Here is a 13,838-nt window from a genome sequence, read left to right on the forward strand (position 1 = left end):
AAACTCTAACAGTAGGTCTTTATGCAAAAAGGAATAAAATAGAAAATGTAGGGAATAGACACAGAACTGAGGATTTGATTCTGAGTATGAATGACTATGTGTGGTTATTAACATGCTTTCAAAGGAGAATGTTGGTAAGAAAAGACAATGAATTAAGCAGGAATGGCAGCTTAGGTAAAATGAGAAGATATTGGTTGGAAAAAGACATCCTAAAGAGATCTATGAAGACCAAATAAATTCACAAATACTTCTCTGTACTGGAGAAAATTGGTACTAGAAAAAATGGGTGAAGATAGGAGCTAAATTTTGCAACTACATTCATCAAATGAATGTGTGTGTGTGTACGTGTTGTCATTGCTCCTTTACTCTTTCTTTGCACTGCTTCTCTGGGTGCTGCCAGTAATGCCAAATAAATGGAGGAAGAGAAACAAAAGTCTCACTCTTAGATCCAGAGACTTTCAAAAGAAGTTCCAAGGCTGTGGAGTCAGTGACCCTTGGGAAGGGTTAGGATCTGGGTATTCTCATATATCTCATTGTAATTCTTTTAGTATTATTTGCAGAAACCTGAGGGGCAGAGAATACAGTGAGGTCACCACATGAAATTACTGAAGTTGCTTCTTGCCTCCTGGTCAGAGCATCATGGAACAACTCTTTACTTTGGACAAAAATTGAGGTTCAGATGTGGAGACTCCAGTCTGCTCTGAGTCTTGATAACAGTGCCTCAGGGGGCTGTTGACAAAGATGGATACCCCCATGTCCACCTGCAAATGCCTGGGATGACTTTTTAATAACAAGAGTTTTTCCCTTGATTTTGTAGCTGTTGGTCCCTTTCTGCCACAGCCTTTCTCTTTCAACAAACCTTATACACTTGCAAAACCTAAAATAAATAAATACAGTTTTTTTTCAGTTGGCTTAGTCCAGTGATTATATATTTTGATAGCTGTAGAGGCAAAAAGGAGGTGCCGTGACAGAGAATACTTGGAGCAGGGGCTACTTAAATAGGGTGCTGAGGGATAGTGCTCCACAAATGATTATGCAATTTGGCACTAACCACGGATGCTCAGCAGAGACAGCAAGTGAGGGATGAAACAGCTCAAGCTTTGCTTGCCAAGTTGAGAATGATGCAACAAGTTACATTGGTTTTAAATTGGGGGCCACTTTTTCTTCCTTCAAAGATATTGTCTGCTTTCCAAGGCCTGTGCCTATATGGATAAGTCCACTTAAGAGGGAACTTTGTTCTAATTTGCACAAAGAGACTATAATAAGAAAGCTGTATCACTGATCAGGAAGATCTTTGTGAAGAGGTGTTATTTGATATTATTCTTCAAGAATGAGAACGAGTCCATGGAAAAATGGGCACTTAGTGAAGAAAGAGTGGCAAGCAGTTGTCTGGTAGTCTTTTAGTTGGCAATGTGTCTCAGGTATTTGAGGAAGAAAAAAACAGATTAGTGGAACTGAAGTGGCATATATAAAGTGTGAAGAAAGAGGATTAGATGTAGTTGGAGAAGTAATGAGGGTCAGAGTCCATAAAATTTTCCAAGCCGTTCTAAAGATTTTGACTTTTCCTTTGTGTTGAGCTGGGTATGATTGGAATTCTCTTAATCATGGCTGTTCTGACTGAGGTACCTATCACTGGTGCTGTACTGCTAAATATTTATAATCTGTTCACTGATATCTGTAATATACTCACCTCATGGCCTATTTCACATTACTGAATGTAGAATTGAGGACAGATATTAAAAATTGTGTTGAGTAGTGTGAGCCAGTTGCAGCAACTCATTTTGCAGATGCAAAACCTGCAGAAATAAATAATGATCCAACCAATAAGGACTTAGTTTATCAGGCTAAGAAGTGTAGTTTTCATCCTATAGGCAGGAGGAAGATATTGGTAGATTTTAAGCAGAGATAATATGGTTAAATTTGTGTTTTACAAAATGTTAAGTATAAAATTAGGGGTAGTATATTTGTTAAATGAATAAATGGGCATAGAGAAGTTAAATATTTTATTCTAACTAGTGGATTCAAAGGAAAAATTGTCAAAACAAGAGCTTATGAGTTAGTGGCAAACCTGAATTTGAAGCCAGATTAGTTAAATATTCTATTTTGTAAACCATTATTAGAAGGGAAATAGCTAAAGAATATTTTCTTGATTTGCGATATTTAATAAGATAACAGTAAAAGAACTTGTGGGAAGATGGCATTAGCAACAAATGTATGTGGTCAATAGTCCAATAAGATGTCACTATGAAAAATGGGTAATGGAAGAAAATGAATTATCTCCAAGAATTTTGAAACAGTGGAGAAGTTGGAATTAAAAGAGTTACTGATTCTGCCTCTTTGTCTCCTTTTGGAAGGATAAACAAATGGCTGAGAATTGCCACTAACAGCACAGAACCATTAATAAATTAACAACTACAACACTAAAATGTCCCTTAGTTATGGGAGCTTTAATAGTGTATAATCAACCAGAGGATATAGAACTAATCAGCTGAAATACATCAAGGATGAAAGTCAGATTCTAACTAATTTATTGAAATACTAGTATGTGATTTCCAAATTATTTGTCTTCTTCTACATTTCATCATGTTAACAACGAAATACCAGAGTTACACATTGTATGTTGTTAAATGATGTTAACAAGTGAGGAATATTTGGATAAAATGTTGGGAATTTTTCTCACAGGGAAAAATATGTGAGCTTAAAAATTATACATGATTTCTTCAGTTGGCTTAAAACCAGTATCAAGAGGCATCTTAAACAAGGTGAAATTTGTCATTTCTCTTGGAATACAACCAAGAAGAACTAATTAGCAGGAAAAGATTTCCCCTGCAGGCTGCAAAATTAGTCTTGAGGTCAAAATAAATGATAATGAGAAAGTTGGGTTATTAAGTCTAAGCATAGTTTCCAAAGGATAAATATAAAAGGTCATTGAGTAGAATATTATCATAGTGAAGCTTTCAAGCTTACAGATTGAGATTTAGTTAATATAAATTGCTGAATTTTTAACAAATTTGCATTATATACATTTCCTTCATCTCTACTGAATCATTAAATTAGAAAATAAGCTTCCAAGACATTTTAATATGCATATTGAATTCAAAATGTTCTTGTGTCTTAATTTTTCAAAACTAAAGTGTGGGCTTATTTTGTCAAGAAACCATACTTCTATTTAAATAAAGCTGGAGCACTTCCTATAATTTTTAACTGCTGAGTAGGACATTCATAACTCTTTCTGCCTTCTGTTTGACTTCCATTCATATATTCTACATTGATTTTGTGCAGGGCACTGTGGTGGATGCTATCATAAATGTAGCAATAAATCAATTAAGGATCTTGAATCCATGAGGATCTACCTTAATATGTGGGAATAAAAGACATTCTTCATTTTACATAACACAAGATTGAATGTTACAAGTATCTTGTAAGAAGCACAAATAAAATGTTCTGAGTCCAGAGGAAGAAGACATTAATTTTAGTTGAAAAAAAAAACTTTTATGTGATGATAAGAACACACGGAAATGAGTGGTGAGAGGGCATTCCAGGTAGAAGAGAAAATTTTGATAAAGGGTTGGAGCTGGGGAAGCATAGAATGTCTATGAAGAGAATATAATTCAGCATGCGGTTCAAGGAGAGTAATATTGAATGGAATGAAATGTAGGTTTGTTAACTAATCTATTTATCAAGAACTATCTAGTGAGTACTACCTATATGCCAGGGACTTGTCTAGACAGTGGGGATAGAAGGATGAACAAGACCAGTTTGTTGTTGTTTTGCAGTGCAGAGGGTGGAACCCATTACCTTGTGTAAGGAAAGTGTTCTACCACTGAGCTACATCCCCAGCCACAAAACTGTCTTATCTCATGGGTGAGCACTTTTGGATGCTAACTATTGACTTTTGATAGTCAATAGGCAGGGGGATCATTGAAAGTAGTGTGACATGCACATGATTATAGCTTTAAAGAAAAAAAGTATATTGAGACGGTACTAGCCATGTGTAATTGCTAGAAGAAACTTGAAGTGCTGGGAAATCTATCCTATTCCCAATATCAGTTGTAGAAAATAAAACAACTGCCGTAGTAAAATAAATAACATTTATGATTAATTTCACATTGCAAATAGTCAATTTCACATGAGTTATCTCATTTGTTCTTTTGGTCATCCCTGTGAGGGCACTTATTATTATTATTATTATTATTATTTTCATTTTATAGATCAGGCTTTAAGATTAAGTGACTTGCTGATGTACACACAGCTTTATACTATCAAACCAAGATTGATCCCAAATCTTCTGTCACTCCATCCCCTATTCTTTTTCTATAGCTTTTAACTTCTCTATAGTAAAATCAAAGTCTCCCAAAATAATCTTTCTGTGTATATCTTTTCCTACCTCTTTATTGTGGCACTAGATGCAAGGAAGCACTAAAGAGATTATTGTAAGCATAGATTTCTGAAAATCTTTTCAACTGTCAATTTTGATTGAAATGAAAACAATATAATGCAAATCCTATGAGCCTGCCACAAAGCTGCTTCCTAAATGCATTACAAATGCTGGTTTCTTGACTTCTAGTGTGGCTATCTCTATACTGTTTTATACCATTTCTAGCTTGGACCATGCAAGTCTGCCAAAATTCCTTATTGGCATTTTTTTTCTCACCCTATAGGTCCCCTGTATTGATTTAATAGATCTTTCATAAAGGTGACTTTTTTCAAAGACTTCAGCAATGTTTATCTTCCATGAACTGCAAGAACAGCATTTCCTTTGAGAGGAATAATATTGATTATTTATTAGAGTTTTATCCCAGTGGTGCTGAGGTAGTAGATGGCCATAAAGGGAGAATCAGAGTTTAGATACACATTTGAAAAGCATGATAGACAGCAACAATCTGCTAATGAATTCTTGTTGCTACCACAGCTGTATAGAATGGCACTGAAGCATCTAAGCAGTTGTGTGAGTTTCATCAAAGAGGTCTTTCAGCACTATGCAGAAAAATAAACATCTATAACAAACATGCTCTGCTTGGTTCCCACAACAGGGAGCCATTCCACATCACTCTGGTGCATGATCTTGCTGAATTCTTATCACCATTTTATTAGAGAACTTCACTGCATGACCCTTACTAAAATACACTGTCTGCCTTTGCTGGTTCCTACATCAGGAAATGGCTTACTCCATTTGTTTAGCTACTGCCCTCTATTTAAATGTAGAAATTAAGTTTTAATTCCTCCTCCTCCATGAAGCTTTCCCTTAATATGTTCTCTCCACTCATTTTACAATGGGGTGAACTGACCTTGTTCCTGGTCCTGGGCTAGGCACTAGAGATACAATCGAGCAATGGAGGAGGAAAACAAGGGTCCTGTCCTTATTCTGATTGCTTTTTTTAAGAGGAGAGGGAATGCACAAAACATAGAACACAATCATTTCCAGTTATGATAGGTGCCATGAATAAAAGAAGACAGAGTGAAGTGACCCTCAGATATCAGAGGCTGGGGTGTTGATTAGATAGTTAAGGAAGCCTCCCACTGCCACCACCTCTCTACCTGCTCATGTATATTGTTACCTTCCCTGTACGCAAATGGACCTGTTGGTTTCTTTATCTTCTTCCCAAATAGTCTGTAGACTTCTTAGCCAAATGGATTGTGCTTTCTTTATTTGAATCTACTGGTGCAGAAGAAGCACTTTAAAATATTTGTTGAACTGTGTTGAAGAAACTTGACATTGGACAATTAAGTGACTTGCCTAAAGTTGTAGTACTAGAAAGGAACAGATCAGGAGGTGAATCTGACCTTTCAGACTCCAAGTGTAGTGTTGTTTCCCTATATTATATCCTCCTTTCAGTGTTCTTAAATGATCTGCCACTCCAGATCTTATGTTATCTACACCATTGTTGTTCTCATCCTCCATATCTAACTTCACATTTTACTGTCCCCTAACTCTGTTCTAGCCCATCAACCTCCTTGCTCTTCCTTACACAGGCCCAGCATGTTCCTTCCTTAAGATCTTGCTCTAGCTGTTTTCTCTACTGCCAATGCCCTTTCTTTGAAAGAACCTTGGGAAGGACATCACTCCTTGTCTAACTCCCTTACCTCCTTCATTTCCTTACTTATATATCACCTGTCTATCTTATTTAAATCTAGCACCTGCTCCTTTGTTATTCTGATCCCCTTCAACCAGTCTGATATTTTTCCCCAATGGCCCTTAACATCTAATTTATTTGCTTTTTACTATAAAAACTTTTTATTAGAATATAAAACATCTACTTTATCAGGTGTTTGTCTTATTCAGTATGTCTGTCGTTTCTCTCATGCTAACAGATAGATTCCAGAAAGATGGATTCTTGTTCTATTTTGTTTACCTTCCTATAACAGTGCTTGGTACATGTTATCCAATAACTATTTGTTGAATGAAGTTTGAATAATATTCATGTTTAATGAGTGTTTCCTCAGATATCATTGATTTGCAATCTCTTTTTTTTTCATTTTCTATGTTTACTAAAAATGTGTACACAAACAATGTTCATAGCAGTTTTATTTACAATATCCCAAACTGGAAATAACTATCATAAATTAACAAGAAAATGAACAAATTTTAGCTATACCCCATATATACTATGTATGATTTCCTGAAAGGGAATTGAGTAAAAAAAGCCAGACCCAAATGTACATTTATTGTGATTTCTTTTAATTAAACTTCAAAAGACAGGCAAAAAGTTGCCATGGGTTTAAAATTCAAGAGAGTTGTTATATTTTTGAACAAATAAAACAACAAAATGCTTAAGGGAACATTCTGATGAGCTCAAAATGTTCTATCTTTTAACCTAGTTGATGCTTCACGTGAAAATTCATCAAGCTATGCATTTAATATGCTATTTTTGAGTTATTCTGTTTCTGTGTAGGCCAGGCTGACCTCTAACTCATGATCCTCCTATCTTAACCTCCCAAATATTGGGTTATAGGCATGAAAGATCATGTCAGACTACTTACTATGTTTTTATGTATATACATTGTACTTGAAGTTTTAAAAAACTGAAAAAGGGAAACCTATAAAGGGAAAGTAAACCTGATTTATCACTTCCCAAACTCCAAACAATAGCTATATTTTATCAATTTCATCATAGAGCCCATATACTCTAATGAAATTATTGAATGACTGATAGTGAATATACAGAAATATAATGTGCTTTATGCAATATATGGATCCTTTATGGAAGGCTATATTTCTTACAGAAAGAAGAGAATCTTCCAATGTCCTACTGCAGAAATGCCCCCAAATAAGGGTTGAAATTTGGAATTCTTCCAAAGCATATTTCCACAATGCTTTCCTTTTTTCCAATAGAGAATTACATAAAACTGGGGTCTCTGCATTAAATGGCATATAAAATATTCATGGATAGAAACTAAAACCAAGAACAAAACTTTAGTGAAACTCAGGCTAAAGACACAGGATATGAATGTTCAAAAATAGATTAACTATACTTTTATACATCTCCGTTATTTTGAAAAAGAAGTACAAAAGTAATGGAAAAAATCTGAAAGCACAACTTCATTATTCTCTGATTATTATAAAGAATAAACACACAATTAAATCAGAGAATGTTAAAGAGCTGGATTTTTTTCCAAAGATGGATTTGGGTTTTTTATATCAGATGAATAAATGAGCCCTAAGACAGGGTAGTAGCAGAGACTTATATGAAATAAGACAGTAAATAAACTAGTTTAAATTTCCTTTTATAAATGAAAGATTCTTAAATTAGGATAAACTGAAGAAGACATTTATTGGTGATTTTAAAATGGCCATATGTTCAACACCTTATTTGTGAAGTATCCCTTTTGTGTCAGGTTGTATTTTAGGTCATTCAGGACACTGCATTCAGTAATCAGAATCAATTTCTTCTGTCACGAAGTTTACAGCCACATAGCAGGAGAGGCCAAACATTTATAATGCATCTATGTAGTGATAGGTAAGTGAATGAAAAATGGATGAATAGAATAGGATGTCTGATTAAGTTGTTACATAATCTGAGACCTGAAGGAAGTAAAGGAGTGAAGTCTAGGGGTAACTATAGGAAGAAGGTCCACAGGGGGTGATAAAAAAGACCTTGAGGTGAAAAACATTTATACTGAGAGTCAGTAGGTAGAATGGACTGTGTGTGGAAAACAAAATATAGACAATAGTAGCAAGAAGGTATTGGGGTTGGGGGTAGAAAGGGGAAATATGGGTGAGACATGATTTAGTTTTGACTCTTAGCAATGACATGATAACTAAAAAACTGCTATTATATAAGTACATAGTGGAATAATTTCTTTCAAAAGTCAATTAAAAAAATAATTAAAAGCAAAGAGAAATGTAAAGGAAAAATATTGTAAATTCACCATTTTAGTGAAGAAAGACATAATCAATAATAAAAATATAATAAAACTTAATGCATAATAGAAATACTGGGAAACAACAAAGAAAAATTAATGGAAATATATTTTATTAGGAGCTTTTAAGTCACCATTTTCAGATTATAATATGTTTCACAGCAAAAAAATGAGTGTATGATGAACATAATGAACAACATAAATTCACTATGGATTTGACAGAGATTGTCTTTTTCTTGATGCTTTAAAGAATAGTAGACAGTAATAAAGAATGTGTGCATTTTATGTAAATCCCCCATGATGTTAAATTTGTGATAATTTTTAACAATTTCTTTTAACTTAACCAAACTCAAATACGAACATCAAAATTGAATGCAAGCAGCAAGCAAAGGATATCCCACTGGATGCTTTGATGATGAACTGCTAATGTCAAGTGCACAGCAGGAAATATGGTGCATCATTGAGTAAAATGATGTTTAATTTCTTTTAGATGGATAGCTCTCCAATTGATCATCAGAAAAAGGCTCACATGTATATCTACTTTGCTTAACACTTTGTTAGGTATATTGGGAAGGGATGTTTAGGAATGTTTGGTAAATGGTGTCACACACATTGGCAATTGGGCATTTGTTGAGTTCTCCCTCTAATATCTTCCAGGGTCTCTTCTTTAAAAGAATAGCAGTGCAAGATTCTCCAACTGGTTCATGGACTTTATCTGGGCTACTTTCCACAAGACATGGGGGAAATAATGGTAATGATGGGATCTTTTTAAAATGTCCTTTCTATTCTGTTTAATATTGCTTTTATATTTAACAATGGAAGTCCTACATCTGACAGCAAGGCAGTACAAAAGTAGGTTCTCCCCAACTTGGCAAGCAAATGCATGTTCCTCAGCCAAATTGTATTTAAATAAGTAGATCCTGACTTTTTAGCTTTGTGCTCATAATACTTCATTCATTTTAGAGGTCATTCAAGTTTTGTTTAAATGATGCTGCATCATAAATATTACTTCAACATAAAATTTTGAAATATTAAGTATTTTGAAATACTTAATTGGTGGGTATGTTCTGCAGTCTTCCTTTATTTTTCAGAATTTGTTACAGAACACAAGGTTTGAGGACATGGCTATTAAATTCAAATTAGATAGAACAAAATCTCATTGGTATGTAAGGCTAGAATCTGAAGCCCTGCCTGCTCATTATTACCATTCTACCTAGTTACATCCCTCCTTGCCTGCCAATTCCATACAACTACCTCATGGCATCTTAGCTCATCAGGTCACATAATTCCACAGAAGCTTAGTTCTCTTGCACAACACAAATAACTCAACCAGAAGGCCCCATAAATAGATAATAGTTATACTAACTACACTATCCTCAGGTATATAACTATACAAAAGTCTCCTCTGACAAATGGAGGTGCTACAGTCTGGTACATATGCAAATATAATATAGCCAAGCTCACATTTAGGTGTATACAATGCAGCCCAGCCCAAATTATCCCCCCAAACACTGTAACAAATACACAGACTCACTTGGGCTTGAATTTTTCCTTTATCCTTTATAAGAATTTTATCCATGGTAAAATATGAAACCCCTTCTTCAGATCAACACTATAGGAAATGAAAGACAAGACAAAAGTGCTGAATATTTTAGAGAAATACTAAAATAACATGAGAATTAACTATATACTTACTAGATTAATATCTACAGGATAATAACAAATGAAAGAAGGCCTAATTTAATAAAGGTTATTATCACTACGTTGAATATGCTCAAAAATAAAAGTGACATCGAAGATATAACATTGAGCCAAATTAAACCAATAAAGATAAAAGCTAAAATGCTTAAGATAAAAAATATATCTTCTGGGATTCACAAAAAATTAGAGGGTGCATAGAAAAGATCAATGAACTTGAAGATAGCAATGGATCCTATCCAAAATGAAAAACAGAAAAAGCAGCATTAAAATACAAAATAAAAGAGCATCCAATGCACTATGTAGCAAGGTCAAGCAGTATAATATATATGTTATTAGAATCCCTCATTAGGGTGACATCCAGAAAAACAGCTGAAAGAATAGCGAAATTTTTTCTAAATTTGATAAAAATTTTAAACTCATAGATCCAAGAATCTCAATGTACCCCACCTATAAAAAACATGAAAAAATGAACCCAACACAAAGTATAATTAAAAATCTCTCAAAACCAGTATAAAGAGACAATCTTAAACTCAGCTAGAAGAAACATGACATCTTATAGTAGTAGAATATATTTAAGAAATGACAATAGGCTTCACAGTGGAAAACCAGCAAGCAAGAAGAAAATGGAGGTGTACTTTTAAAGCAGCCCCCCAAATAAAAAGAACTTATAAAAAATATTTTTATAAAATATTTCATGCACATGTATGAAAATAGAATAATGAAACCTGTTTAAAAAATGTTGAAAAAGAGGTATAGAGGGGTTAAGAAAGAGTAATAACTATGATGTTAAAGTATGTCTTTAAGGAAGAAGGAAAATAATAACAGGTAGAAATGTAGGTTAAACAAAGGAAGTAAGAGCAATAAAACTGGTAACTAAAGTACATGGATTTCTGCTTTTTTTGCTTGTCTGAAGCCTCTCTTATAGGTGATAGGGTAGAATTTTTCTGCTCAGCAGAAAAGCTAGGCTCAGGGATTAGTGAAAAGGAATATACCAGTTACTCTGAACTACTGATATGCAAAGAATAGATCCTTGGTTTCTTAGATGATACCTCTTAGACAAGTTTCCTCTTGTACCAATGGAAGACCTAGAGATTTCCAGGAAACTATGTAGTGCTAAGAAGATATACTTCATTAAATCAGACTATTGACCCCAAGATCCAGAGAAATAAGGACTAGTTACATAGAACTCACTAAAGTGATGAGGATATTTGTGACCCTTTGTTTAGAATATGGCTGCTGTTATTTTTAAATGTCTTTTTCTTAAGCTCTTTTTTTCTCAGCATATATTCATTGTATAGGGGGAGTTCATTGTGACAATTCTGAATTCTGAATAGTCTTACATTGTATATTGGTTAGATCACCCACACCACTCCTCCTCCAATCCTCTCCCTGCCCCACTTAAAACAGTTGCAAGAGGTTTCATTGTTCTATATAAGAATATATATAAAGCTCCTATCTTCTTCTTCTGTACACTCCAACAACAGTTTTGCATGTTTTCTCTTAAGTTCTTTTTAACTACAATTTAGATTATATTTTTGTAAATTGAAATGAATCATTAATCAAGAGTTTATTCTCATTGACTCTTCAGAATTCAGGAATAAATACATTTACTGAGAGGCTCTATAGTTTTCATGTCAATATAAGTATTTGCATTGGTGCATTAAGAATATACCTTCCATCCTTCTTATTACCAGGTTATAACTGGCCAACTCAATTGTGAAACCAAAGCCTTAGTCAGAATTCTTCAGGGCAAGAGAACCAACAGGATATGTATGTACATATGTGTGTGTTCATATACGTATACACACATACATTCACATACATATACATATATATGCATGTATGGAGAGAGATGAGAAGATGAGAAAGATACTGATTTTCATTAGCTTATTAAGGAAATTGTTTAAGGTCATTTTTTAGAATTCTTGTTAACGTCCATTTGCAAGCTGGAAAACTAGAAAGCTGGTGGTATTTAATTCAGAATCTGTAATCTCAAGAATCAGGAGTGTCCCATGGTAGAAGAGAAATATCTATTTGAAGAGAGGAGAATGGGAAGGAGGGAGGGAGACAGGGAGAGAGTGTAGAAAGGCAAAGGAGAGAGAGAGAGAGAGAGAGAGAGAGAGAGAGAGAGAGAGAGAGAGAGAGAGAGAGAGAGTTTTTGTTCTGTTTGGATAAAGGATGATGCCCATTGGTGAAGGCTGGTATTCTTTACTCAACCTACCAATTCAAATGCTGATCTCTCCAAGGAACTCCCTCCACAGACATACCCAGAAAAATGTTTTACTATCTGGGAAGACCATAATCAAGTCAAATTGACACATACAATTCACCATTGCATCTGAAATTTGTCATATTTAAGAATGATTCTATTTAGGTAGTGCACCAGGACTGTTGGTGAGTGAGGGAGCAGAGACTTCCTTACTACTTGAGCCCTGAATTCTGCGAGCCAAACAGAATACGCCGGCCAGTCCACAAGTCACACTACCGGCAGTGTGATGGAGAAACCAAGCCGTATGTTGGTAATCTGGAAACTGGTGCTGGCAAAGGAGAGTTAGAAAGGGCTTTCAGTTACTATGCTTCCTTAAGAACAGTGTGGATTGCCAGAAACCCTACGGAATTTGTCTTTGTGGAATTTGAAGGTCCTAGAGATGGCAGAAGACCCAGTACAAGGACTGGATGGGAGGGTGATTTGTGGTTCTCGAGGGAGGGTTGAACTATCAAAAGGAATGCCTCAGAGATCTCTTTTTGATAGACCATCTGCCAGACGTCCATTTGATCCCAATAATAGGTGCTTTGAGTGTGACGAAAAAGGACATTATGCTTATAATTGTCATCACTATGGCCGATTAAGAAGAAACAGATCACGGTCAAGAGCATATTCTCGATCCGGAGGAAGGCTATATTCTTACTCACACAGCAGGAGCTGGAGACAGAGATCAAGACCAGCATTTCCTCAATGATCAAGATCTGTGTCTCTTTGTAGATGGAGGTTAGCTTCACTCAGAAGATCTGGGTATAATTGTATAAAAGGATCAAGGTATTTCCAATCTCGTTCCAGGTCAAGATAAATCTAGGTCTCTCAGGGCCAAAAAGCAGCCGATCAAAGTCCAGATTTCCACCTCCATACAGAAGTAGTTCCCCTCAGGGAGTTCACACAGAAATGCAAGTCCTGAAAGAATGGACTGAAATTCTCAAGTTCATCCTTTAGGGAAAAGTTATTTTGTTTACATTATTATAAGGGATTTGTGATGTCCGTAAAGTGTAATCTAGGAAGGATCTTTCAACTATCTAATCAAAATCAATCAGGATTATTACTCTAAATTCACAGCAGTAAAATAATGTTTTTGTTGAATGTATTAACATCTTATGGTCTGAAGATGTTTTTTATTTAAATAAAATGTTTCTAACTAGAAAAAAAAGAATGCTTCTATTTAAACCAGTTGCAACAAAGCCATATCTATTCAAAAGCACATATGCAGTTAATGCTTACAAAGCCCCTCCAGGAAACTGACTCGGTTGTGGCTAGAGGATCCCAGTCTCTCAGATTTTATGATGTTTACTTCCTGATAAGTTGGTGACTTTATTAAAATTGGAAGAGAGATGTAGCATATGTGAAGCTGAGCTCAAACCCTAGTATATCACCAAGAAAAGGAAGAGAGAATTTCATCCTGATTTATACGTGATGTATATGAAATCTTATAGAGCGTGTATGTTGGACTTAATTTCCTACTTTTGGCTGGAAGGACAACAATAAAGGGTTCTTAAAGTTCAGTTCA

The 13,838-nt window shown here is 34.9% G+C and overlaps 1 pseudogene; it reads left to right on the forward strand.

Moving 5' to 3' along the window:
- The first annotated feature begins 3,616 nt into the window (after positions 1 to 3,616).
- LOC109675604 (serine/arginine-rich splicing factor 7 pseudogene) lies at positions 3,617 to 13,248 on the forward strand (annotated as a pseudogene).
- The last annotated feature ends 590 nt before the right edge of the window (positions 13,249 to 13,838 follow it).

Source organism: Castor canadensis, chromosome X, assembly GCF_047511655.1.
Source record: "Castor canadensis chromosome X, mCasCan1.hap1v2, whole genome shotgun sequence".
Lineage (NCBI taxonomy): Eukaryota > Metazoa > Chordata > Mammalia > Rodentia > Castoridae > Castor > Castor canadensis.